This window comes from Sturnira hondurensis, unplaced genomic scaffold (assembly GCF_014824575.4).
Source record: "Sturnira hondurensis isolate 20B ecotype Veracruz unplaced genomic scaffold, ASM1482457v3 Scaffold0004136, whole genome shotgun sequence".
NCBI classification, from domain to species: Eukaryota; Metazoa; Chordata; class Mammalia; order Chiroptera; family Phyllostomidae; genus Sturnira; species Sturnira hondurensis.
This window is the reverse complement of record NW_028076767.1, coordinates 11363792-11391757: the sequence shown is the minus strand read 5'-3', so window position 1 is coordinate 11391757 and position 27966 is coordinate 11363792. Positions and strand designations below refer to the sequence as shown.

General features: G+C 34.2%; 1 long non-coding RNA gene across 1 annotated transcript; it reads right to left on the bottom strand.

Moving 5' to 3' along the window:
• Positions 1-20495: 20495 nt before the first annotated feature.
• Positions 20496-27588, bottom strand: LOC118985872 (uncharacterized). Its single transcript, XR_005066213.1, has 3 exons — positions 27387-27588; positions 26876-26996; positions 20496-20529 (listed from the first exon to the last, which is right to left on the bottom strand). It is a non-coding gene; the product is annotated as an uncharacterized LOC118985872 (long non-coding RNA).
• Between the last annotated feature and the right edge of the window lie 378 nt (positions 27589-27966).

Genomic DNA, 27966 nt, shown 5'->3' with positions numbered 1-27966 from the left:
AAAACACAACTTTCTTGGCTTTTCTAAGATCAAAATCAAATAGTTGCAATGCTTTATTTTTATTTGCACATATGTATGTATGTTGTTTATATTTGTACTGTTATGCATGTAGTTTGCCCATATTTCAGTTTAGTGTCTATTATTTATTGATCTTAAAAATATTTTATTGCATGTATTAAGATCATGCATGTTTCAAATTGGTTTCCCAATGTAATGTCTCTTTGTTTTATGTACGTATTGAAAATAGCATAATTACTTTTGAAAAATAGGTATCAAAAAGGTCATGAGCATGACTAGAAAACAATGAACTAGAATTAGATAGAAAACAAAATAATACAAACAAATCTATTAGAATCTCTAACTAATGCCATACTTATAGCTATATGTATGCCTAAAATGCCTATGTGTATCCTTCACATTTCTATCTTTCATCTTTTAACTAACAAGCATATTTATCTTGAATATCTGGAAGACACAATCAGCTAAAGCCATATACGTTGGAAGAGAGAAAGCTTTGTAAGTGTCCTTCACAATAATTATTCATAGTATCTCCTCAGAATATTTTAGAAACATTTTGAACTATTTAACATGAATATATGTTGAGAAATATGTTACTAGTTACTTTTACTGTTTGTTTTAAAGAAATAATTTTCAGTTATTAGGAAAATTAATCTGTATGGTCACTTTATTTTTTATTTTACTTTTTAGACATGTCTCATAATGGTACACCAGTAATAGAAATAATAATAAAGAAATCGATCTATTTTGAATTTTTGTAGCCTTCTGGCTGATTATAACACATGTTGCTTACTAGAGATGGAGCTGGTTGAATTTACATTCCCTCATAGGTTGTAGTTCTTGTAGTTCTTATATGCAGTCCTTTTGTGAGCTGCTGGGAGCTGTAAAGGACAACGGTGAGATCTTGTAGTCATGGAATGTGGGGTCAAAACTGATAGTATTAGATGATCACGGTAACAAATTTTAGTTGCCATCTGGGTGAGTGCTCTGAAAGATGTCAGACAGGATCTATGTGAGCACGTCACAAAGCAGCATTTCTTAGACTGTGAGATCGCTTTGTGTGGTACATGGCTGATGTCAAGCACTCAATACTAAGCTCCTCATATGCATATTATATTTATCTGTGTATCTCCAATGGCAAGTACAATAACAATAGCATATAGAAAGTAATCAAACCATTTACTCAAGTGATTTTTTGTAACAATAACATTTTAAACTGCCTTGTGTACCTTGTGTAACCTTATTAAGGCTAGTTGTTATTAAAATTAACAGGTGAGAATAAGCTATGAAGATAATATTCAGTTCATTGTTGATAAGATATTTTCTATTTTATAAACAGACTATTTAAAAATGAGATATCATGTCCTATTTCTAAAATGTCAAGAAAATATATTTCTTATCTAAATCCACACAAACATTAAATACATGATTTCTGAAGAATAACCAGAAAAATCTTGTTTGCTATTTTTTCCCCAAATTTAGGTAGCAAAATTAGTGTACTCCCCCCAAAACCAATCTCTACATATAAGGTTTAATGACAGCCTAATTTTTCTTTGCACTGATTGCTATCAGCTCATGTAAATGGTTATGGGATAGATTAATGAATAGCACTGATTTTGCTGCAAATATATAATAGATAATAGTACTCCACCCCCTCTATTTCACTCTATAATCTTTGGGTCAACATATTCCATCCTGTAAATGCTGACAAAATAGACCATTGCCAGAGAAAGACAACTACTTATATTGTTGATTGATTTATTTTGCTTTGATTAAATAAGTGATGGCAACTGAGTATTAAAGATTAGGTAGGGAGCAGGTTACTATGATATCCTACTTCCTTCGCATCGTTTTGCTATTATCATCAGTCATTTAGGGAAACAGAGCCAGAGTAAAAGGAAGCTGGAAATCACTTAGCTTAAATGGAAAGGATACTTCCTTTGGGGAAAGAAGACAAGAGGAGTGGGAGGAAGTGGGAGGAGCCGGGGGAAAGAAGGATTTCTGCTGTTAGACGAATGAATGCCATTTGCAAGCCTCAAGCCTCAAATAAAAAGCTAATAAACTGAAAGTGGGAGAAATTATTTCAAATGTCAATAAACCTAGAATATTGTCAGGCGTATTCAGGGGTATATTTTGTAAGTATTGCATATTGACATCTTGCATCCTTTAAAAATATCTCTTATTGAAAGATGTACTTTCATCTCTCAGAAAAATACATACATTTTTAAGATTTTTCAGTAGAATATTTATATAGCTTCAAAACAGAAAAAATAACATGCATGAACACATTTGCTTAATTAATATATGTATTAGCTAACAAAAGTTGCATACTATCCATTTTCAAAATTATTTGTATTGTTTTTTTCACATTATATTTTTAACTTATTTTTTCTGAAGTATCTATAATAATTTGCCTTCCTTGTTACATGTTGCTAGGGTCTGCCTTCTTAGTACTTCTTAATCTGTTACCAGGTGTCTATCAGTTTTATCCATCTTTTTAAAGAACAGTAAGTTGGTGTTTTTATTTTAGTTCATTGATGTGGGCTTTGTCTCATCTATTTCATTGCTTTCTTTACTTTTCTTTATAGCCTCCTTTCCACTTAAATTATTTTTTTAGCTTCATGATACAAAAACAAGTAGAAAATTAGGTCACATATTTTCAATCTTTCACAGAAATATAATTTAGGGATTTTTTAAAATCACCATTTGCTGTTGTCAGGGAACAAACACTAAAATTTCAATAATTTACATTTATTTGGAATTAATATAGGGTTCATTATAAAGTCAATTTTGCTAAGTATTCTTTACATACTTCTAAACATTGGGCATTTATGGTTGTTATATGCAGTGTGTTATGTATGTCAATATATTTAATTTTTCTGGTGAATATATTCAGTTACTGAAAAATATTATGTTAAAATCCTTAATGGTGTTTGTGAATTTGTTCATTTTTTATTTTAGCCTGTCATTACCTGTTTTTGAATTATTTTTCATTGAATTGAAATTCACAAAAAATAAAATTTACCAGTTTAAAATATACTGTTTAGAGGAATTTGGTACATTAACAATGTAATATAACCACTATATATATATATATATGCCTTTATGCATAAACATATATATTAATCACTCCAGGAGAAAACCTAGTGCCCGTTAAGCAGTTACTATCCATCCACTGCTTCCACCAGACTCCAGCAACCACTAATCTGCATCCAGTTGCTTTGAATATACCTATTCCACACGATTCATAGAAACAAAGCCATACCACATGGCCATTATTTTCTGTCTTATTTCAGTTAGTATTTTTGATAAATTAATAAATAATGTTATTTCATTTTGTGACTGAATATTACACTATATATACATCACATTTGTTTACCTATTTATCTGTTAATAGACATGGGTTGGGTCCATCTTTTTGCCTAACATGAAAATTTATGTGCAGCTTTTGAGTACCTATTTTTACCTCTTTGGGATATATACCAAGGAGTAAAATTATTGAATTACATGATAATTCTATATTTAATTTTTATGGAAACTCTCAAAATGCTTCAACAGAGAGTGTATCATTTTACATTGCCACTAGCAGTGCATGAGGGTCCTTATTTTTTCCATTCCTCACCAAGGATGTTATATTCTAGGTATTATTATTATACTGATATTCCAGTGAATATGAAGTAATAGTTCATGATAGTTTTTATTTTTATTTATCTAATCAATATTGATGTGTAGTTTTAGGAGTTGTAGGTGTTTGTTTATATTTAGAAAGCTCTATAAATGAATTTTTATGAAGTCTGCATTCTTAGTCATTTATGGTCTCTAAAGTCACTGTTTCTTCAGTTTGTGGTCAGCTAGTGTTTTGACAGAGATTTCCATGAATGCCTAAAGAAATGAAAAAAGAAAGAAAAGAAAGGGAAGGAAGGTAGGAGAAAGGGAAGGGAAAAGTGGGGAAGAGGAGAAGAGAAGAGAGGAGAGGAGAGGGAAAGAGGGGAAAACAAGAAAAGAGAAGAGAAACAAGGACATGGAAGGGAAGGGAATACGCAAAAGAAAAAACTATCTCCCAGGCTCAGTAAGGAGATTCTCTGTGCTAGGGCACTTCTTCACTTCTTGTGCATTTATCACTCTGCCTAAATTTCTGTTTTCACTGAGCCCACAAAACAACTAGAGGGGCACTGGCTGATGTGGCTCAATGGATTGAGCACCAGACTGGGAAGAGTTTCTGGTTCAATTCCCCATCAGGGCACATGCCTGGGTTTCAGGCCAGGTCCCTGGTAGAGAGTTCACAAGGGGCAATCACCCATTGGTGTCTCTCTCCCTCTCTTTTTCTCTCTTCCCCATCTAAAAATAAATAAATATTTTTTAAAAAATACAACAAAAAGAGAAAAGGTTAGGTAGTCTAAGACAGGAAGAAACGTTACCAGCTGAGAACATGGATTTCTCTCTTTAAGATAAATATCATGCCAGGGAGAAGGGAGGGTCAGGACAAGAAAAAAGGGCCAGAAATTTTTCTACTGTATTTCTAAACTGAAGACCTTTCATGAAACATTTAGACTATTGTGGTCAAAGAGAAAAAATTAGGTTCAACTTAGATATATAATTTTATTGCAAAGAAATAAGATGGAGGAGATAAATATGAGACTAAAAGCACCAGACACAGGGCAGGGCAAAAGTAGGTTTGTAGCTGTGAGTACATGAAACATAGAGTTTATTCTTATATTATTATTATTTATTTATTATTGTGTTATTTTCCATAAGGAAAACTGTAAACTTACTTTTGATCTACCCTGCATATTATTAACATACAATTCTATGAAGGGAGTGAAATGGAAATAGAATTTAAAAAACCTAAGGGCCCTGGCTGGTGTGGCTCAGTAGACTGAGTGCTGACCAGCAAACCAAAGGGTCACAGACTTGGTTTCCAGTCTAGGGCACATGCCTGGGCTGTGTGAATACATCGAATAACAACATCTGCATCGTGGGAATACCAGAAGGAGAAGAAAATGATCAAAGGGAGTTTATTGGAAGAAATAATAATGAAAAACTTATCTAATCTGGTGAAGGAAAAAGACACACAAGTCGAAAAAGCTCAGAGAATACCAAACAAATTTGATCCAGAGAGGTTTGCACTGAGACTCATCAGAATTAAAATGACAAGGCTGAAATACAAGGAGAGAATCTTAAAAGCAACAAGAGAACAGCAGGTAGTTATATGTACAAGGCAGCACTGATTAAGCTGTTATTTAATTTCTCAACAGAAACACTTCAGGCCAGAGGGGAGTGGCATGAAATATTCAAGGTATTGTAAAGCAAGGACCAACGACCAAGGGTACTTAACTCAGCAAGGCTATCATTTAAAATCATAGGAGAAATAAGGAGCTTCCCAGACAAGAAAAAGCTAGAGGAGTTTATTAACACCAAACTAGTACTGCAACAAAAGTGAAAGGGCTCACTTTTAGAAGAAGGAAAAGATAAAGAAAAACAAAACAGAAAAAGAGTCTAACAATAAAATGACACTAGATATATATCTATCAATAATCACCTTAAACGTAAATGGCTTAAATGCTCTACCCAAAAGACATAGGTTAGCTGAATGGATAAGAATGCAAGACCCATCTATACACTGCCAGCAAGAGACCCATCTTAGCTCAAAAGATACACACAAACTAAAAGTAAAGGGATGGAAAAGGCTAGTTCACACAAATGGAAAGGAAATAAAGCTGGGTAGCAGTACTTATATAAAAAAATAGACTTTAAAACGAAGGCTATAGTAAGAGACAAAAAAGGACACTACATAATGATAAAAGGAACAATCCAACAAGAGTATATAATCTAGTAAAGATTTGCATACCCAACATAGGAGTACATAAGTATATGAAGCAAATATTAATAGACATAAAGGGAGACACCAACAGAAACACAGTCATAGTTAGAGATTTTAACACCACATTGGCTTCAATGGTTAGATCTTCCAGAGAGAAAATCAACAAGGAGACAGCAGCCTTAAACAACACAAAAGATCAAATAGATTTAATTTATATCTTCAGATAGTTTCATCCCCAAGCAATAGAATATACATACTTTTCAAGTATACATGGAATATTTTCTATGACAGACCACATGTTAGGACACAAAACTTGTTTTGTAAGTGAATGAGACATTCACTTGTCTCAATAAATTTAAGAAGATTGTAATCATATTAAGCATCTTCTCTAACCACAATGCTATGAAACTAGAAATCAATTAAAAGAAGAACATCGAAAAACATAAAAAGATCTGGAAGCTAAACAACATGTTATTAAACAGTGAATGGGTCAACAATGAGATCAAGGAAGAAATCAAAAGATTCCTTGAAACAAACAAAAATGAGGATATAACAATCCAAAATCTATGGAACACTTGGAAAGCCGTCCTAACAGGGGAATCCGTATGAATAGAGGCTCATCTCAAACAAACAAACAAATTTAAAAAAGGAAAATAAACAATGTCACATTTAAAAGAGCTTGAAAAAACAAACAAAGCCCAAGTGAGTAGAAAGAATGGAATAATAAAGATCAGAACAAAAATAATTGAAAAAAATCTAAAAAAATGATACAAAAGTTTAATGGATGCAAGAGCTGGTTCTTTTCAAAAATAAAGATCAACAAACCTTTAACAAGACTCATCAAAAAAAAGAGAGAAAAGACCCAAATAAATAAAATCAGAAACAAAAGAAGAAAAATAACATCTGACATTGAAGAAATACAAAGGATTATAAGAAAATATTATGAACAACTGTATGCCAACAAACTGGACAACCTGTACAAAATGAATAAATTCTTAGAAACATACAATCTTCTGAAAATAAATCAGGAAGAATCAAAGAATCTAAATAAACACATTGTATTTAGTGAAACTGAAACCAGTAATCAAAGAACTCCCAACAAACAAAAGTCCTGCCTGGACCAGGTGGTTTCATGTAAATTTTACCAAACCCTCTGAGAAAAATGAACACCTCTGCTTTTCAAATTATTTCATAAAATTCAAGAGGTGGAAGGGCTCCCGAACTCATTTTATGAGGACAGAATTATCCAAATTCAAAAAACAGATAAAAACACCGCAGAGAAAGAAAATTATAGGTCAATATCCCTGACGAACACAGATGCTAAAATCCTCAAAGAAATAGCAAACCAATTACAGCAATACATCAAAAAGATCACACACCATGTCCAAGTGGGATTTATTCAGAATGTAAGGTTGGCAGAACATTTGCAAATCAATAAATATGATTGAGCACATAAACAAAATGAAAGATAAAACCATATGATTATATCAATAGTTACAGAAAAACATTTGATAAAACCCAGCAGCCATTGAAAATAAAAACTCTCAGCAAAGTGGGATTAGAAGGAACATACCTAAAGATAATAAAGACCGTATATGACAAACCCACTGCCAGCATCATACTTCATGGGCAAAAACTACAACTTTTCTCCTTAAGATCAGGAAGGAGATAGGATTGTCCCCTTTCACCTCTCTTATTCAACATAGTAGTGGAAGTGCTAGCCACAGCAATCCTATAAGGAGAAATAAAAGGCATCTAAATTGCAAAGAAGTAAAACTGCCATTATTTGCAGATGACAATAAACTGTACATAGAAAACCCCGAACATTCCACTAAGAAACTGCAAGAACTGACAAATGAATTCAGCAAAGTAGCAGGATACAAAATTGATATCCAGAAATTAGGTGTATTTTTATATGCCCATAATGACCTAACAAAAAAGGAAATTAAGAAAGCAATCCCATTCACAATTGCCGCAAAAAGAATAAAACACCTAGGAATAAACCTAACCAAGGATGTCAAAGACCCGTACTCAGAAAATGATAAGATACTGAAGAAAGAAATAGAAGAAGATACAAATAAATGTAAGCACATATCTTATTCATGGGTTGGAAGAAGTGACATCATTAAAATGTCCATACTACCCAAAGCAATCTACAGATTCTGTGCAATTCCTATCAAGATTTTAATGATGTATCTCGCAGAACAAGAACAAATATTTCAAAAATGTATATGTAACCACAAATGGCCCCACAAAGCAACGGTAATCCTGAGAAAGAAGTACAAAGTTGGAGGAATCATGCTACCTAATAAAAAGTTATATGATAAGGCCATAGTAATCAGAACAGCATTGTATTGACATAAAAACAGACACATAAATCAATGGAACAGAACAGAGAGCCCAGAAATAAGCTCATACCTTTATGGCCTATCGATATTTGACAAAGAAAGCATGCACATACAATGGGCTAAAGATACTTTATTAAATAAATGGTATTTGGAAACTTGGGCATATACATGCAGGAAAATGAAACTAGACCATCTTATACCACACACAAGAATACATTCAAAATGGATAAAAGACTTAAATGTTAGACCTAAAACCATAGAAATCATAGAAGAAGGTATAGGCAGCAACATATCAGACATTGCTTGTAGCAATATTTTATTGAATATATCTCCCCGGACAAGGAAAACCAAAGAAAAAATAAACAAATGGGACTACATCAAACTGAAATGTTTTTGCACAGCAAAGGACATCATCAACAAAATAAAAAGACAACCCACAGAATGGGAGAACGTATTCACCAATACATTTGATAAGGGGTCAGTACCCAAATTTATAAAGGCCATACAAAACTCAACACCAAAAAACAATCCAATTAAAAAATGGATAAAGGACCTGAATTGACACTTTTCCAAAGAGGACATACACAAAGTCAATAGATATCTGAAAAGATGCTCAACTTCACTAATCATTAGAGAAATGTGGATTCAAACTGCAATGAGATATCATGTCACACCTGTCAATATGGGTATCGTTCATAAATCAAAAACCAACCAGTGTTATTGAGGATGTGAAGAAAGGGGAACCGTTTTACACCATAGTGAGAATGCAGATTAGTACAACCACTGTGGAAAGCAGTAAGGAGATACCTCAACAAGTGGAAATCAATCGGCCTTTTGACCCAGCAATCCCACTTCTGCGGATATATTAGAAGGAACTCAAAACACTAGTTCAAAAGAACATAAGCATCTTGTGTTCACTTCAGCAGTATTTACAATCACCAATATATGGAAGCAGCCCAAGTGTCTATCGATCAAGTACCATATGATTTCACTCATATGTGGAATCTAATGAACAAACTGAAGTAACAAGGAAAAGAGGGACAGACTCATAGATGGGGAATAGCAAGAAAGCTAATGTGCGTGGGGGTGTGGTATGGAAATGGAGGGATGGAGCAGAAAGGAAAAAGGATTCATGGGCATGGAGAGCAGTGTGGTGATGATGAGGGGTGGGGACAAGGATAAGGGAACTAAATGGCAAAGGAAAATATATGACAAAATTAAATAGAAAAAAGAATGATCTGACCATTTCATTTTTAAAATGCCAAAATATACAACATGTTTGGATTAAATCTTTTGCTACATAGATAGGAAATGTTCATATTTAGCTCTTAAAATGTTTAAGGGGCTTCCTAGTGTTTGCATGACCTTTAACTGTATACCCAAGCAGAATTGTTTGAAGACCCCACTTCTCTTCATTATTGTAACTGTGGTAGTGTGCATAAGCCCTTTCTGTGTAGAAGTATGGGCCTGCACCCTCTGTTGCACCTGAGCAAATAATGCCTTCGTTTAGAATTGCTGATGACTCCTGGATGGTTCCATACTGTATTTGGAAGCCCGATTAAATTGACAGAAGTTTTATCTGCATACTATGCAGAACAGATTAAGATTCAGCCTTGGGTAGAAAGGGTGGCTCTTCTAGTTTAAATAGAGAGTAATATTAGGCTATCTGAGGTGAGGAAACACACATAGAAACAGAAAAAATGCGTATCTACAATTTTTTCCTTTCGTTGGGAGTTTTCCTTTTATTTCAGTAAATGCTTTCTCATTTCTTCAGAATTTGGTAGTCTCACATGAAGATAATTTTTCTGAAATGATGTTATTCTACATGGTTTTCTTATATCCAAAGCAAATATAAGGGTTTTGTTTGTTTGTTTTATTTTGTTTTGTTTTTCAAATAGGACACTTAGAGTTCCCAATTATGAACTATGTTTATTCTTTTGTAGCTAGAAGGCTCTGGTCATTGTTTCTTTCTTTCTTTCTTTCTCTTTTAAAAGAAGCACTTTATATTTTTTTAGGCTTGCTACTTTTTAATTTTTAAATAAATAAGATTAAGAAGAATAAATCAATGGGATTTTTAAAACACCTTGGCTTGTTTTTTAATATGAAAAAATTATTAGACATATTAGCACACCAATCACCTATTTAAAACATGTAAGAGTAGGGATTCAGTGTCATATGAATACTATTTAAATTCTCTGTAACATAAATTCTCTCTTAATGTAGGTCATTTTAATTGTTTCTAATTAAAGTCTACTAAGAAAAACACTAACAAAGTATGACATAATTTTCTTCTATATGGAAAATGCTGATATTCAACCAATTTGTCCTATTAATATAAAAGAAATAAAGCTTGCATTCATTTTGCCTTTGAAGTTGGATACTTGGACAGAAACCTACTGAGCCCAATTTTTCTGGATATTTCCAGAGATATCCATCACACAATGTCTCCTCCCTTAACAGTTGTTATTTTTATGGGAAGTCCCACTTCAAACCTGGGGTTGGACCCTCCTCCTTTCCCCACCCTGAGCTGAGCCAATCAGTCTCTCTCCCAGAAGCATCTGGGACTGATGCCTACCTTTGGGAAGGAAGAAGTGGTTCATCCCTAACATGACTGGGACCAGGAATAAGCCTACCATTTTCAATTTGCTAGACTTGCTAGATTGCTGTAGACTTTTGACTGTTTTCATGAGTTTGTACAAAGTTGATTCTGATTGATTTTACTCAATTATTAGGTTATTCTCTGGAGGGTCAGATACTTGGAGCTTTCTACCTTGTCATTTTCACTGATGACATATTACCTGCTTTTGTGCTTTAAAAGTATATTGTTAGTTGCTTATGTAATTGAAAATTGAAATATTTTCCTGCCTAATTGACCCTTCTATCATCTCAGAATATATATACTCATTTCTACATAGGACTTTATAACTTAAAGTCTAAGTAGTCTAAGATATATGAAGGGGACCCCCAAAGTGGAATTTATTTATAAAAAATTTGAGTATTTATTCTTACATGTTTAAACTTCAGTCACCTTCCAAGTACTCTCCATTTGATGCAATACACATTTCAAGACTTTTTTTCCATGCTCAAAACAGTTTTTGAACTCATCAAATTTGGTGCCTTTTAGTGCTTCTACCGTTTTGTTTGTTTGTTTGGCCTCTTCCACATCGGCATAATGTTTCCCTTGGAGTACTTTTTTTTCATCCAGGGTAATAAAAATTGTTTGGTGTGAGATTGTTTGAATAGGCAGGATGGGGAATGGGTAACATGCAGTTTTAGGTCAAAAACTGCTGGACACTCAGTGCAGTGTAGGCAGGTACACTCGTAAATTACCCATCATGAAATGTGCAACTACCTTGAAAGAGTCTTCAGGAAAATTCACTGAAGCTGAGCACAGCCTCTCCCAACAATGCCAGCTGGTACAGCGATACATTGTTTGCAGATAACAGTTTTAAAAGGGAGCTATGTGCACTATCATGTGTACATTGAAACCCTGTAGACTCTACCAAAAACCATCGAACCTAATTAGTAAATTTGACAAAATGGTGAAATAAAAAGTCAATATTCAAAAATTCTTTAATGCTTTATCTTTTAGTACAGAATATGTCCACTGTGTCTGCAAAGGCTTAAGCCGGAGTCCAGTTGGGTTACTTTCATGCGATATTGGTATGATGGCTTTTATTTTTCACTCTGTGTTTGGATTCAAGTAGAGTCTCTGCCACTTACTAATAATTTCTGCAGCTTTAAATAATTTGATACTTCTTTAAGCTTGTTTTCTTCTCTATGAGAACATTGATAATATCTATCTCACTTGATCCTGCTAGTATATGATTAGATATGCCATCTATTCGGTTTAGTATACTGCTTTAATCTTAGTATACTGCTTAGCAAATATTAAACACTCAATATATAGCTCATTCATGAGCAGTGCTATAATTATATTCATTGATAATAGTAGAAAAGCTTCAGGATCATTTTAATATCATGTCTTAGAGGAAAAAAATAAAGATGGCATCTCTATAGGGTTGAACAGTCAATTTTACTAACTTAAAATGAGGTCTACCACTAATTTTAGATCTAAAAGTATTTGCTTGGATTACCCTGAAACAGTTTCACATCTCAGAACATCACAGGTTTTGATATCATAACTTTTATTTTATGCCAACTTGGAATACAATAACTAAATGGTGACAAATTTGTAAATCATTTATTATATGGTACACTTATTTTCATTTTCTTTAATTTTTCACACAATGACAGATTGAATGAGCTATTTCTGTCTAATTTGACGAATGTAACAGTTTACTGGGCCAAGTGCTTAGAGAGTTGCAATGAGAGATTTTTAACTTCAGTGTCAAGATCCTGTTGCTGCCCTAGGCTATTCACCTCTTTTCAACAGCAAGGTCACCCGAAGAGTCACCTGCATTTTGGATGTGCAAACTTCTTGCCAGAAAAGGGATTTGGAATTCTCACAGCTGGTCAAAAAGGGCAAAGTATCTCAATATTCTTCTTGTAACACACACACTCTTTTTTCCTACACAATTGACTTACATCGTCATAATAACCAGTCTTGTTACTTTTGCTTCTAAGAATATTTGTCTCTTGACTAATTGGCACAGGAGACAATGACTATGCTTAAATCATTCCCAGCCAGAGCACATACACAATATGATTTTGGCAATGCATTTGAGCAAAATTTATGTAATGTATATTATTGTCCTTTTATTGGCTCACAAGTTCTTCTTGTTTTTACTCATCTATACATGTTGCCTCTTATGTACTTGACTTTCTGCCATACAATTTTCTAGCAGATACATGTATAATCTGTCTGCCAAATCCGTGCTCTCTCTTGCCAAATTGTTATATTGTATATTATTTATGCTATTATATTTTCCAATATGTCATTTCTACTCTTATTTTAATGTTATTTTAAAAATTAATGGCATTTATTAATAAAAACAAGTGGTTAGCAAACACACAAATCTAAATAACCAAGAGATCAAAGAAGTGTGGTATTCAGCCTGAATTTTCATCACATATTTACATAGGAAGGAAGTTGTATTCTTCGTCTTCAGGCTTCAGTTCTCTGACTTATGATAGATATAAGCAACAACAGGCACAACAGTGAGTAACAGCTTCAGCCTTGGCAGCTTATGAAGACTGGGATACATTTTACTGGCAGTAGTCCTCACGTCTTGGGGGTCTAGTTTAAACTATGCCACACATCCCTTGCCTTTGCTTTGCAGATTTCTCCCTGATAATCCCTTTTGCTATATTGTCTCAGGTTACCATTCTATATTTTGACTTCATTATTCTCTTTCTCAGCATGCTAATTTCTGTCTGAAACTGTAATTTTCCAGTGAATTTCAGCACTGGTGGGAAGAAAAATAAAATTCTCTTCCTCTGTGCACAGTTTCGTTTAGAATGTTTTCCTTTTATCGGGGTATAGGTGTCAAATATGTAACTCCATAAAACAGGTTCTGCACACTGTAGCATGTGCCCGTCCCACCATGTGAAGTCTCTTTCTTTTCCTATTTCTCTGCTTTGCCCACTCCCACCCCACCTATGTCCCAGCACCTTTTACCTCTGGCTCTCTCGGTATTGTTGCCTATGTCTATAAATCATACATGCACATATATACATGCACACATGTATACATGTGTGTGTGCATATGTGTGAGTGGGTGTTCATTTAACCTTCTTTCATCCAGTCCCCCAACCGCCACCCCTCTGACAGCTGTTAGTTTGTTCCATGTATCCATGCCTTTCTTTCTATTTTCTTCTTCAGTTTATTTTTTCATTACATTCCATGTATGTGAGATCATATAGCCTTTGTCTTTCTCTTACTAGTTTGCTTAACTTCACATTATAATCTCCAGGTCTATCCATGCTATCGCAAAAGGTAAGATGTCTTTTTTATTTTTTTATGGATGAGTTGTATTAAACTGTGTAAATGTACCACAGCTTTTTTATCCATTCACATATTGATGGACACTTTGGCTGTTTCTAAATCTTGGTTATTGTAAATCACACTGAAATAAACACAAGGGTGCATATATTCTTTCCAATTTTTCATGTTGTAGGTTTCTTAGAATAGTCCTAAAAGTGGGATCACTGGTTCAGAAGGAAGTTGCATTTTTAATTTTTTGAAGAAACTCCATACTACTTTCTGAGGTGGCGACACAAATCTGAATTCCCAGTGCTTGAGGATTCCCTTTCCTCTGTGTCCTCAATAAAACTTGTTGTCTGTTAATTTATTGGAAATAGCCATTCTGATTCTTGAGTGACTCTGAATTCTCTGAAAGAGCTTCCTCTGAGTGGTGAGGAAGATCCCTTTGGGCTGCAGACTCAGACTGTGATGTGAGAGGACAATGGAAACAAAGGCTATAATTCAAGAAATGTTTTAAGAATTTTAAATCCTGGAAACTTGTTCCGACTGTTTTATACAAAGTTACAAGTTGGGTCTACCCAAGACAGAAATAGAGTTCACAATGGCAGCATGCTCACTAAGAGCAGTTTTCCAGTGCTTTCCATACACAAACCCTTTTACTTTTACAGTAGATTCTGCTGTTCTTCACATTTTGGAGGTTAGCAATCCAAGTCCAGAGATGATATCTAATTTATTTAGGGTTTTGCAGCTAACAGGTAGTCAAGGCAGAATCTGAATTCTGACAATTCCCTGCCCCATAGCACATGCTGTTAATCACTGTTTAACTTTTTATTGTAACCAAAGTGCAGGCTTGGCTGCGTGTGTCAGTGAAAGCTAAACTTGCGGGACAGGTGCTGGTGAAAAGGAAATAGTTTTACTCAGGTTCTGCAATCTGGGACAATGGTGGACCCCTGTCTCAAAGACTATCTTCCTCCTGCACAAGTCCACAGTTCGTATAGGGGCATGGAGTGGAGGGCTTCGTTCCTATCCAATCATCTTGCTTTTGGCATTCTCAGGCCTTATCTATTCATATTTCTAGCTTTTGGCCCATGGGAATGTGCCCATTCATTTTTCTTGCTTTGCTGCCCTCAGTGTATGAACCACCCCCTGCAACACCTTAGCCAACATGGTAGACTCCCTGGCAACCCAAGACTGTCTATCTTGGTAGGGGCATCCAACCTGGGGCCACGGGCAGCATGCAGCCCAGGGTGGCTGTGAATGTGGCCCGACACAAAGTTGAAATTGACTTAAAATATTATGAGATTGTTTTTGTGATTATATGTCATGATGTATTTAATGCGTGGCCCAAGACAACTCTCCTTATTCCAGAGTGGCACAGGGATGCCAAATGGTTGGACACTCCTGAATGGTAACATTATTATATTGGCAAACATCAGATGTAATAGGAAAAGTGAGTGGGAAGGAGATATCTGTATGTGGCACAGCACTGATAAGATTCAAAAACTACTTTAGTTGGAAACTGTGATTGTTAAGAGAGAGAAGACTGCATCACACATTGAAGAATAAAGAGAGTGGCAAAATAATTTATTGTACAAACTTGGGCACTTTTGAGGATAAAAAGGGAGCTATTAATGTTTATGCTGAAATGGCAGGCTTAATTCAGGACCATTTCAGACAATGTAGACATACAATCACTCAATGTATAAATGCATAAATGCCTTTGTCAACATCTCAGGTGCTTAAAACACAGGCAGAGTAGGTGATTGCTATGTTGATCCAAATAGTGGGGTGAGATAGAAAATAACAGTTTTGTCCCAGTTTAATTTTTAGATTTTATTTATTTATTTTTAGAGAGAGGGGAAGGAAAGGAGAAAGAGTGGGAGAGAAACATCAATGTGTGGTTTCCTCTCATGGGTCCCCTACTGGGGACCTGGCCTGCAACCCAGGCATGTGCCTCAAATGGGAATCCAACCGGCAACCCTTTGGTTCACAGGCCCGTGCTCAATCCATTGAGCTATAGCAGCCATGACTGTACCAATTTTTATACAAACATTTTGTGCCATAAGTGGGTTACTTATTATATTTATTATAGGTTTCCAGACAATAATATTATACTTCCCAGAATACTCTTTATAGAATTTCATTTTCATGTAGCTCCCTTGATTTTTATTTCAGAATATAACAAGAAATAATTACATGAGATCTTTTACTGTATCTGTTTAAAGATGGATTTGTGACATGTATACATTATATTACCTAGTAATCTTTCTAAAAATGGCATATATAAAATATTACATTTAGAAATCAATATTTGAAACAATATTTTCTATAAAAATAGGCTTATTTTTTTCTGTGAAATATTATTTAACTCTTTGTTTTAATTTAGACTGTAAAATATTCTGGCTCTTTTAATCTGCATAGTTGTATTTTTAAGCACTTGGTCTTCACTTTCTCTGTATATTTATATTCCATCTGTGTTATCTACTTCAACTGTATATTTTTAAATACTTTAAGTGCTATTTTCCCCCCATAGCTTTCATGACATGAGATATTTTTTTAAGATTTTATTTATTTATCTTTAGAGAGGAAGGGAAGGAGAGAAACATCAATGTATGGTTACCTCTCGTGAGTCCCCTGCTGGGAACTGGCCTGCAGCCCAGGCATGTGCCCTGACTGGGAATCCAACCTCGATCGTGTGGTTTGCAGGCCCACGCTCAATCCACTGAGCTACACCAGCCAGGGCCATTACATGAGATTTTAAAAAGTACCATAGGTACCTTTGAGTTTCAGCAAACCAATAGAATCTGATTGTAAAAATCATCATTCTGTAGACAACTATGCATAATTTTCTTATTTTAAAAAAATTCTTTTCAGGGGAATATCTAAAATAATGCCTACTGATTACATCACTAGTGTTTTTCTTATTGCTAATTAATGCATGTTCCAGCCTCTAAACCAAGTAAGGACAGCCTTATTCAGAAATTATTCACTTCTTGCTACTTGTTTTCCTAGGTTGGGGAGCCTGGCATAACACTGACCGGATAGTGAAATGTCAAATCATCCACACCTCAAAGGCCAGCAAGTATCATTTACCCAGGAGATTCTCTAGATACCTCTCTAGATACTATCAAGATGAAAACATGCTGGACACAAGAAAGAATAAGTCTTAGCGTATTTAATATAAAAATTGTGGCCCTGAACATCCACAAGAAAAGTATAATTAAAAATGTTCTTGTACCAAAACTGAGAAATATTGTGATAGTAAGATATGCAGGATCGGGATGAATGGATGAGCACAGAAGTAAAAGGAGAAACGTGGGTTCAAACAGTGTAGATCTAACACGTAGACACAAGGAATGTAGGCTGTAAAAGTTGTTCAGAACAAATGAAGGTGTGACAACAATCAAGGCACAGTAGAAGAAAAATAATTTTCTAATATGCTTTACAGACATTTTTATTACATACTTAAATGAATCAAAACTTATAGTACATGGCCAATTAAAAAGCCAATTCTCATTGTAAAATAAATCATTTTACTAGATTTATGGTGGGAAAATATCTGACTTCATTTTTTAATTTCTTTTTTTTATGTTTTCCATTTTTTTAAATTTTTAACCTGTACTGTAAAATATCTCAATATGATCATTTTTGATGTGATCCACCTTTATATTTTACTCATCACAAATGTACCACCAAAAGACATCGACTTTTTGGGTCACATAAACAAATTCTGAAGCTTTGAACCCCTTGTAGCTAAATGTGATGGCATCTGCTGATGTGATGGTAAGAGAATTCTCTGGATGGTATTGCTTGGTTGCCTAGCAATCAGTCACCTGATGTATTTGGGGAATTGGACCATGAGCAAGAAGGCCAACTAAAGAGAGAAGCCACAAGATTCATTCATTCACTGGTTGATGGACATTTAGATTATTTTGACATTGTGACTATTATGAACAATGCCAGTATGATCACTCAGGTACAGAATTTTGCATAAATGTAGGCTTTTATTTTTTTCAGGCATGTATCTAGAAATGGAATTTCTGGGTTATATATTAACTCTATACTCAACATTTTGAGGAACTTCCAACTTATCTTTCATAGCAGTTCTACCATTTTTATCTTCCAACCAGTGATGTATGAGGGCTTCGGTTTATTTACATCATTGCCAACACTTTTTATTTCCTGTTCCGTTTTAAATTTTAGCCATCCTGGTGGGTACATGCTAATATGTGTCCCTATGACACTCATCTTTTTTTAAAAAATCTTAACTCTAACATTAAGAAGATTAAAAAAGATAAATGCAGTAAGATAGATAGTTGGATGGATGAATATGAATGGATAGATAGATGAGCAGCCAACCACTACTTTTCTCTCCAGTTCTATAATTTTGTCATTTAAAATGTGATTATAACATGTGACCTTTAGATTTTTCTTCATAAAGCATACTATCCTAGAAATTTACTCAAGGTACTATGTGTATTAATAATTCATTTCTTTTTTTATTGTTGAACAGTATATTTATAACTTCATAAGTTTGATTATCCAGTCACTCATGAAATGATACCTATAGGCCTTTCCCCCCAGTTTTGGGATATTACGAATAAAACTACTATGAACATTTGTACTTTGAATGATTGTAAATTTCATTTCTCTGGGATAAATGTCCATGAGTGTAATTGCTGGGTCCTGTGGTATTTGTATCTTTAGTTTCATGAAAAACTTTCAAACAGGTTTCCTGGGTGTTTATGCCATTTTACGATCTTACCAGTAGTGTATGCATAATACAGTTTCTCCATACCCTTGGTCGTATTGGGTGTTCTAATTATTTTTATTTTTTACATTAGCTATGATAGATATGTGACAATATTTGATGGTAGCTTTAATTTATATTTCCCAATGACTAGTGGTCTTGAGTATCATTTTTTATGCTCGGGCACAATCTGTATAACCTCATTGGTGACAAAACTGTTCTTGTCTTTTTGCCCAGTTTGTAATTGGACTACTTGTAATTTTTGAGAATTTTAAAATGTATTCTAGATAATTGTTCTGTGTTCATATGTGGTTTGCATATATTTTATCCTAGTCTGTCACTTGTATTTTTATCATCTTCATGTGGTCTTGTTGAAGAGAAAAGTTGTTAATTTGGAGTCCAGTATATCAAATGTTCTTTTACAGATAGTTGTTGATGTCAATTCTAAGAACTGTTTAGGTAGCTCTAGATTCTTAAGATTTTCCCTTATTTTTTGCTAAAACTATAGGCCCTAAAACTTTTCTTTTGTTGCTTTTTTGTTCATTTGATCTTTTAGATTTTTATTATTAATATTTTGTTTTGTTTTATTTTGTTTGTAGTCCTTGCTGTGTTGTATAATTGATAAATCTTATTGATCTGTCTTCAGCTCACTAAGCCTATCTTCTCTCTTTCCAAAATAGTAACTGAGAGCTACATGTGTTACAAATTGGTCTGAAAATATTATAGTAAATAATGACAGTAAAAATATTTATTGAGCTCTGACTATATTAGTCACTGTTCTAAGTATTCGATACTCGCTTACAACTTTAATTCTTATGGTCAACCTACAAATTAAATATTTATCAGCACCGTTTGTATAGACGAAACCCGAGGTGCAGGAAGACAACTAAATACCTTGCCTAAGGTCACACAGCTGGTGACAGAGCTGGATTCCAAACAGAAGGGTTCTGACTCATATTCTTATATTTATTTTTAGGAAGAAAGGTTTAAACAGTAATTACAAAATTCAGGCGTTTTGTGGGACAAATAAAATAATAAGTGAATAATATGGGTGTGTCAAAATGAGGAAAAATAACATGTTTTGACATAGTTTGTTACATATCCTCATTTATACATGAAAAGGAGAACATGTATGTTGGTTTGCCATGTTAAGGCAATTTTCCTCAGTCTTGTGAGCATGAATGATTTGTTTTGTCAATGCCAAGAGCGTTTTTGCATTTTGAGACATTTTTCTATAGGAAAGGATTCTTCAAGGACACTGATTTCCTATTCTGCAGCACAATAATTCTCTCTGTCTGCTTTGAGAACATAGGCTACCTCATAGTCAACATCTGAGTATAACGTGATGTTTGTCATTTTTAGTTATGTATTACACTTTTGGCCTTTTAAAAATAAGAAGAGATATTTAAAAATGATCCTAGGAACTTCAATAAGATTATTCCAGAACTTTCCAAGACCTTATAATGTTCTAATGTTGCAATGAAACTGTATAAAGAGTTAAAAGGACATTTAAAGATGCCAGTGAACCCTGGCTGGTGTAGGTCAGTGGTCTGAGTGTTGACCTGCAAACGAAAAAGCCACCCATCCAAGTCCTGAGCAGGGTACAAGCCTGGGTTGCAGGACAGGTCCCTGGCTGGGATGACCAGTGGGTGTTTTTCACGCACTTCCACGACTTTCTCCCTCCCTTTCTCCTTCCCTTCCTCTCTCTAAAAATAAATAAATAGCAAAATAATACCAGAGACATTGAAATGCAGAACAATCTGACAGTAACCAGAGGGAAGGTAGGAGGGGAGAATGGGGGGAAGTGTTTTCAGAAACAACTATAAAGGACACATGGATAAGACCAAGGTGGGTGGAAGCAGGGAAGGGAGGTGGGGATGGTTGGGGTGAGGGGAAGTGTTAGGGGGTAAATGCAGACAACTGTACTTGAACAACAATAAAATAATTTTTAAAAATCTTAAAACAAAATAAAGATGCTAATGATTCACTACTTATATGCCACATTTTAATTTTATTTTCTTGTGTTAATTTTGCAATACAGTATAAACAATTTTTTGTTGATTACTAGTACCTGACATTACTATCAAATCATATTGAATCATAGATATGTATCCAAGTTGAAATCATTTCTAATTATTCGGGCTAATCCATATATTCACTGATGTATGTAAAACATTTGCAAGAAAATAATAAGTGCTGTGAGTTTGTGATCATTACTGTGGCAAGGGGTGGTACATTAATTAGTAAAATTCTGCACAAAAGAAAAAATATTCACCTGGAAAATACAGAGAGCTAAATGTAAAATGATAACCACAGTTTTATTGAAAACACATTGTCTTAGAAAAAGCTTTAACAAGAAAAAGTCATTTAAAGGTTAAAAATAATTTTTATTTATATTAACTACAACTATAATACTACACAAGTAATTGTTCTCAATAAGACTACATTTGTAGGAGTGCAATTTTGGCACTCTCTGGTAAGCAAAATCTCAAAAAGAAATATTGAAAAAAGTTGTTAGGCTGATGAAGTCTACAACATATAGTTTTGAAAACATTGCTTTGTATTCTTAATGCACTTTTGTCTAATCACACCTCTATATTGAGGCAGAAGATGGCAAGGCACAAACGATGTAAAATAACAGTGCCAATATTCTAAATAGCCATTTAAAGATATAAAACAAAGAAGGTATTTCCAAACCTGTAATATCTTGACATTGAATAGAATTTTATCACTCCTTCAATTGTGAACTTGAAATAGTAACTGTTTTTAATGAAAATCAATTTACAGCCCTAAGTCCAGTTGTGAAATACTTTTATTGCTCCATCTAAAAGCGGCAGGTTCATCATGAGGGAGAAAAAATTTCCTTTGCTCATTCATTCAGATTTTGCTGTGTTACACTATCATGGTAAATGTTTTCTCTATTTGAGATTTAAACTTTGATTTAAAAAGGGATGGAAGTACTAGACAGAAAACTGTACTTGAAAAATAATTAAATACATTTTTTAAAAAGATATCTTAAAAAAATTTTTAAAAAGGACAAATATTTCAAGAATTTCAATACAGCCAAAGTGTGGATAGTAGAAAATATAACTAATTAATTCATCACCATAATCCTATTATAAAATTTTAGCATATTTAATTTTTTTCAAAATATTTTTAATTACAGCTGACATTGAATATTATATTTATTTTAAGTATGCACCATAATGGTTAAACATTCATATAACTTACAAAATGATACCCAGCTTAAGTCTAGCACAGTTTTGAGTGTTGTTTTAATGAAGGGCAATTAGTTTATAACTCAACATAAAAATAGAGGAAGACAACAAGTGATGAGACCCACTATCTTGAGCCTGAGAGTTCAAGCCGTGCATATGGGTAGATAGAAGGTGTGTAGGATGCCAGCCTATTTAATGTTGCACCTTATGCCATTCTCTGTTATCATATTACTTTGTGCGCCATATATTTTACATCGCAGTTTTTTGTTAAGTCCATTTTAGAGCATGTTAGCTATCAATCTTGCCCACTAGTATGTTCCATGAAAATGAGACATTTTGTACTTGATCATTACTACATTCTCAAAAACCTAAACAGAAATGCGGTATTTTCTTTGTGTATAGCATTCAATAAATACATACATTTTGATTAATAACCCCAAATTCCCTTGTTATTGCACCTTGAGATGGCAGGGGAGTTTTTTAATAGATTAGAAACAAGAATATATGTCCCCCAATTTCACTACTTTCTGACCTCCTATTCAGCTTCTTCTTAATTAGAAAATGTTAGTAAGGTTTTGCTTATTCCCAGGAAGTCTACTATTTTGTGAGCCACAAAATGTGCTGTAATTAATACACATTTGTCAAAGTTTCTGGTATGTGTGTGCCAGCATTTCTAGTCTTGCAGTTTATGGTCCACAAAATGTACTATAATTAATTCATGTTTGTCAACGCTTCCGGTACCTATGCACCAACGTTCTTAGCTCAGAGAACCACTGCAAGTTTTCTCCTCATTTTTTTCATACTTTATAAAACGATGGCTCCATAGCTTCTTGAGGACATCTATTTTTTGTTTACTGGAGTATAATTTATTATGTGCCTGGTACCAAAAATATTTCTGACATGTAGGAAGAAAATAAATATTAGTCAGTAGATGGATGAACCTATAAATAAATGAATGAATCAATCAATCCATGGGGAAATCATACTTCCTTGGTTATGTTACTAATTTCGCCAGGAACCTCACATTTCTGATGAAAAACATGAAGCCCTTTGTCTATAGGGAAGAAAAATAAAATTAAAAAATAAAAATATGTCTTCTTTTTCTCTCAATATTGATGTGGTATTTATATGATTATTTATGGTGAGTGATTGCTTATTTGATTTACCTAAAATAAAACTAAAATTAATTATGTAGAATATTTACATCGAATACACATTAATGGTAAATGTTATTTTGAAGACTAATATTCTATAATAAATTAATCATTGAAGTCTACATGTTAGGCTGCAATACTCCACTATTATGAAATCACTGTTTACTGAGCCCAAAGTGTAAGGTGCAGCACAATGAACAAATCTGCTTCACTCAGTGAAGTTTAGAAGCTAGACCTGAGTTTAGAAGCTAGAAGGAATCAGTGGTTGCACATGGAAGTGCAAGGTCTTTGGGACTGAGCTGGGCTGGGCAGCGTCAAAGGCTTGGGAAGCCACATTGCTGACAATCTTGAGCTCAGCAAAGTCTAACATGTTAACTTTCTTTTTTCCTGGAATAAGAGGCAAAACATGGTCTTTAATATAGTAAATTAAAATGGAATTTTAATATAGTAAATTAAAATGGTGTTTTAATATAGTAAATTAAAATTACTCACAATGGAAGTAAATTAAAGTTGCACATAATTCTTCTGGTATTTCTCAGTTTAGTTGTGACTCACCAGTTGTTGTGGAGACTTGACAGGAAGTCGTTCTTGTTAGTTGAGAATATTTAGAGTTGAAGTTTTATGTTTCACCTTCCAAAATAGAGAAATCATCTATTTTCATATAATTATATTTGAAATGGCTGATCCTGTGGATTAAGAGTTTTCATTGTAAAATGGGTGGCCTCATAGTGCAAATAGATACATTAGATAAGAAAAATTTCAGCCTCAGGCACATATTCACAGCTTGTGATTATTTTCATAAAAGGAATTTCTATGTGCTACTTCTAGAGCCCAAAATTTTAGTTTATTTTCAATCATTTTTAATCATTTTTTATTAACAAGTACTGTAGAAGCAAAATCAAAATAACCGGAGTTATTTTGATTAGCTTTTAAAAATATAGAATACAATTTTAGTTTACTTTCAGAATATAAGAATTTCATTATATTTCTAAAGTCTAAAGTGTGTTTTCATGGCATATAGGTATTATATATTCTAAGTAAATTTTTTTAATATTTGTTATTATTGTCTTTGTAACTAATGAATACAAAGCATTTAAGGTCCAGTTGTTTTTCTTATGCTTCAGAATGTATTTATCTATAAAATATACTCAACCTCAACACATTTTCTTACCCCAAAATGTTTCTGTCAGATTTTTAAAAATAGCTTATTTATTTATTTTTAAAAAGTGGGGAGGGAAGGAGACAGAGAGGGAGAGACATCTATGCGAGAGAGAACCACTGATCAGTTGCCTGTTGTAGATGCCCTGACCCAGATGGGTTCACAGCCCAAATCTAATCAGTGACCTTTCTCTTTAAAGAATAATGCTTAACTAGCTCAGCCACACTGCTCAGGGCTGTTTCTGTGAGAATGTTAGAAACTGCAGTAATAACGATTGTTCAGTCGCACTCTTTCTGATAAAAGTGATTTAGCACCTGACCATTTTAAACATTATTATATTGCAAATGAATTGTCCTTTAGGTAAAGTTTATTTCAAATATGACTAAAGTGTATAAGTGAAAGTGAAGGAAAAACCAGTTAGTCTAACAGCATTAAAATAACATCCAACTGTGGAGTCAAGAAGCCACAGTTCAAGAAGACAGAAAGAATTATTTCATATAATAAAAAACTCTGGCATTGATTTTTAAATACGTATTCCTGTTCATATTGGAAAGTCTATTAAGTCATTATAAAATAACCCTAATAGAATAAGAAAGACATTCCTACTTGTGACTTTATGCTTTCTACAAATGATTTCTTGTACAGCATGTGGAAATAGAGCTCCACAGGTATTGGAACCACAAATTATGAATGTGGAAATAGAGTAGTTCCCAGGGTCTAACTGCAGTGAGCCTGACATCTGGCAGCTACCCTGATGGGACTCTCCACTTGAGGGCAATTCCCTGCTCATTTTTAGGTTAGTGTTACATTTTCCCTGTGCAGCTACTTGCTGTGTCCATAGTGTAAATTGTCCTGAGATAGAAAAGAAAAGTCAAGCATGGACCAGTGGCAAGGTGAGGGAGCTCACAAATAAAGCCATTCTTCCTTACGTTTTCCTTTTTCTCAGGAGCAGCACATGTTACAAACAGCATATCACTTAAATGGCCTGGGTGGGGAGGATTGCCAAGGATTTCTAATTCACTATAGGTTATAATTTGACTCTAGAAGTTACTACTATAGATTTACTTTGATTAATTCTATACTTTTATAGTTTTGATGATCATGTTATTATATGATTCTGGAAAATTATAAATGAGTAAATGAACATGCAAAGTGGCTAGCTGCCAAAGGTACTGCATGGGTTGGTTTTATCAAGATGCATTAACCTTGGAATATGCTGTCGTTTATAACCCTGTTTGAAAATTCACAACGACTGTTAACATAAAGGCTATGAGAAAATCTGATGTTAAATGTTCAGGTTTTTTAACAAGACTTTTAAATTTAATGGCCCTTTTGATGGCAATAAACACTGCATGGGGAAAGTTGGGAAACACTGAAATGATCTGGTTGATTAATAATTAAACAAATGTGCCCATATAGAAACAATTTTTAACCTGATAGATTCAAATCCTAGTGAAATGTGGCACAAGTTTTAATAAGGGTACTAAATAACACCAAGTGACTTCAGGCCATCTGCTTTACATGACAAACCCATAGGAAATGCTGGAAGGCAGGCTGATATTTTTACTTCCTAGAATGTTCTCTACAGGTGTTATCATTATAGTTCATATTATACCAGATGGAGTCATGAGATAAATAATGCTGCCTGTTTTTAAATGTTTTGAATGCATGCTTGAGTGTTGACGTGGATTTCAAAAAATAATCATTGATATCATGGGGTTATGTGATATGTTATTCTTAAGAACCAGAGGCAAAAACCTTGACTTTCTCCTATAAGAGGAGAATGAGGTTACTACATACAAAATTTTAAATAGCAGAATGTCTTTCAGTGAATTGCATGCTCCATCTGTCAGAGTCTCTACATTTCTCCATTGACAACGTTTGTGATGTGATCTAAGACATTGTTCCCAGCAGGTCCTATCATATTGAATAATGGTCTCTTTTCTATGGGCTGGTTGTTAAATTAGCAACACTCACAATTTCAGACTAGAAATAAAAATCAACACTAAACTTACCAGATGAGTGAATGGAACTGATGTATTCCTATAGAGAATTGTATGTTTAACTTTAACATGTATTCAATGTACTGAAGACTCTGTCAAGAAAAAAATACAATTAAAGAGGGAGGTGTGCTTCAGACTCTCTTTTGAAATCTGGCTCTAGAAGGAGGAAAAAAAAACGTGAGTCATGCCCCATGCATTTTTTTAAAATTTTGATACTTAAGTCAATACATTTTTATTGGTTTAGTCCTGCCACAATCTCTAAATAAAATGCTTGTTGTAGCCAAAGGAGATGTAAGATATGCGATGACTGATGCTTTGCTTTGGTTATCTTTTTTTCATAACTACCCCAAAATATGATGGTCGAAAATAATTTTGTTGTAGCTGTATTTCTGTACGTGAGTAATACAGGCAGGTCTCACCAGGTCTGTCTTCCTGTATGTGGTATCTACAGGTGTCACTCAATGGATTCCAGCTAACAGCTGGGTGGTGCAAAAGGTCTAAGATAGCACATCACTCACATGCCTGATGCCATGGCAGGAAGTCTGGAAGGCGTGCAGGTAGGCTCTTTTCCATCTCCTTGTAGTATCATTGCTGCTCCAAGTGGTCTCTTCAGCAGGATAGTCTGACTTCTTACATGAACTTCGAGGTAAAACAGAAGAGGTTTTTAGTCTTCTAAAGGGCTGCACCTGGTGTATATTTATTTAAAGTGTTCTCTTAATAAGCCCATATATACAGGGGTGAAAAATAGACCTTAATTTTCAGTGGAGGAGTATCAGATAATTTGTGGGCGTATAAAAACCTCAGTCTACTATCCAGTCACAAAATATTTATATTTATATTAAATACATTACCATCTCCAAAGACTTCAGGAGTTTTATCTCATTAGGGTATTGATACAAATTCTAAGAGTTCCTCTTTAAATAATTACCAGGAGCAATTGACTATCTATGGGTGGGATCTCTGAAGAACAATTTCTCTAGTTCAGAAAACTTGGGATATAAAGAGACAGGAGACCTTTCACTGACTCACCCAGCACAACGGACAGACAGACATAGGCACCACTGTTCAGAAAAGAAGGATATCAGATCAACGCAGCACTCAGTGGTCTACATCAATTCTGAAGTCCAGCTGAGTACATGACACCAATTCCTTGAGGAGAGCTTCGTTTTATTGCCTGAGAGTGTTTTTTCACTGCTTTTAGTTCCTCTTTCTGGGATCTTGGCTCCAATCTCTGAAACTGGAGAGATTGTCATGTCATCTCTTTTCTTTTATAAAAGGATGGCCTGTGTTTTTAGGGGATCTGAGTACTCTCTCTCCCGGTTTCCTGAACCTGGAAGGTAGAGGCAGCCAGGGTTGTTTCACCTGATCTTTCAAACCAAACTAGTAACAATTCTGGAAGAAAATTTTCCCTTTTCTTTGCTGGGTGTTTCCTGTGACAGATAGAACACATTATTCCCTGAAAGAGACCCTTGCTACTTAAAATTGAGTGTGTGCACCACAAATCTTTCCATCTTATGTAAAAAGCCAAGACTTTTGTCTCTGCATCTGGAGAATAACATAACTTTTTGTGCTACATGCACAAATTTCTTTAAGACAGTCTCAGCTCTGC